The sequence below is a fragment of the Microtus ochrogaster genome, unplaced genomic scaffold, assembly GCF_000317375.1.
Source record: "Microtus ochrogaster isolate Prairie Vole_2 unplaced genomic scaffold, MicOch1.0 UNK51, whole genome shotgun sequence".
Taxonomy (NCBI): Eukaryota; Metazoa; Chordata; class Mammalia; order Rodentia; family Cricetidae; genus Microtus; species Microtus ochrogaster.
In genome coordinates this window covers 825409-827293 of record NW_004949149.1, presented here as the reverse complement: position 1 = coordinate 827293, position 1885 = coordinate 825409, and the positions used below count along the sequence as shown (strand labels likewise).

At 43.2% G+C, this 1885-nt stretch overlaps 1 protein-coding gene across 6 annotated transcripts in view; it reads right to left on the bottom strand.

Moving 5' to 3' along the window:
- Inpp4b (inositol polyphosphate-4-phosphatase type II B) overlaps positions 1-1885 on the bottom strand; it is a 762195-nt gene that overhangs the window by 475304 nt on the left and 285006 nt on the right. The window lies entirely within an intron of this gene.

The window sequence follows — 1885 nt, the reverse complement described above, 5'->3', positions numbered from 1 at the left end:
GGGAGGAGGGGGAGGGAAGTGGGAGGCTGGGAGGAGGCTGAAACTTTTTTTTTTCCTTTTCTCAATAAAATAAAAAAAATGAAAAAAAAGAAGGAGGCTAGGAGAGGGAAAACTGAGAATGGATAAAGGTTGGGGCTGAATATGGGAGCAGCTGCTATGATCTGAATTGGGGGATCTGGGACTGAAGATAGGTTCAGCTGCTATGATCTGAATGGATTGGGAGTTCTGGGTCTGAAGATAGGTTCACCTGCTATGATCTGAGTGGATGGAGATCTGGGGCTGAAGATAGGTTCACCTGCTATGATCTGAGTGGATGAGGGATCCAGAACACAACCTAAAAGCTACTTTGGTTCCTCAAAAGGACTTCTGGGAAAAGCCAAATCCTTTTCAGAGAAAGAGAACGGAATTCCTAGAAATCAGAAAGATTCAACCTGACACTCATGAGACCACTCCTCCTCACACTAATATAGACACAAGGCCTTCACAGAGAACAGACTAAGGCCTCACGGGTCATGAATCTTGCTGGTAGCCTGTGGGCAGGTGCAATGACAGAAGCCATAAATGCAGTCAGGGCTGACCTCTATAAGCCCCAACTATAACTGGAGGACCACAGTGCTCTTTGAAAGTCCCCAAGAATCAGTGTTAATTCAGAACAATTTCCTCTGATTGTTTTCTTTTCAACCATGGACAATTGTCCTTGAAGAAAGGCGGTGGGAAGATTAGCTACCAGGCAGTCACAAAACCTGACATTCAAGAGACCACCCCTCCACCTGTCATTAACACAGACACAGGCCACAAGTATCTTGAGATAGCAAAGATGCTTTGGTCATAGCAACACTTAGTATTTTAATGTGATCCCAGGTTTGCAAACAGTGAAATCATATCAAGTCTTTATCAGCACTGTGATTTGGTTCCAACATATCACCCACATGTCTCTACATATTCCACATATAAAACAAGTTAATTTTATATTGCCATAGAAACTTTCAGATTAACCAATAATGCAACATGCATATTAATTAAGGACAGAGCTATAAATTATCAGTGCAGATGTTGAATATTCTTTCAAGAGCACATTAAAAACAGTGGGGAGAGAAAGCTGTGGACTTTCCCCACATGGCTCTAGCCATTCTCCCCGTCTTATACACAGGGAAGTTTTAGAGTATTTATTACATCTAACGTGTAAACATGGATTTGATGTATTTTAATTTCTACAATCAGAGTAGATCAAATGACATTTAGTTCACATCACTGTCTAATGACAGTGACACATGACATCACACATCTCATCACATCTCAAGATGCCACTGAATATAAACAGCAGGAAGAAAAAAAATAAACATTCTCTGTCTAACTTTATTGCATGTGTTTGCTAAGTACTACTTTCTCAGTTGGGGTTACATAAATGAAATGCTTGACCAGATTTAGTTCTCAGCACTGGAAGTGCCCTAGGGAGGGTCAGCCTTAATGTGCCCTCCGTTTTGCAGCCTTAAGAACTCTAGGACACAAATTGTAAGCCCTGACTGTGGAAGTAAGATACATGACCTCCTCCTCATCCTCAGGACATGTTCCAAAACTCCGTGTATGTTTCAGATCATGGCATGAATAACACCCTACAGACACCACTTTCCAAACACATGTATGATGGAGGAAGGTCATTGGTTAATTAAATAAAGAAGCTGCTTGCCCTGATAGGTTAAAACAGGAGGGAGGAGTAAACAGAGCAGACTGCTGGGCGGAAGAGGAAGTGAGGTCAGAGACTCGACAGCTCCAGGCTCCCAGGCAGACGCCTTAGAGAGACACGATACTCCACTCTAGCGGGCAGAGGCGAGAGCTCTGCTCTCTGAGGCACACGCGATGAAGCTCCGACCCAGGATGGACGTAG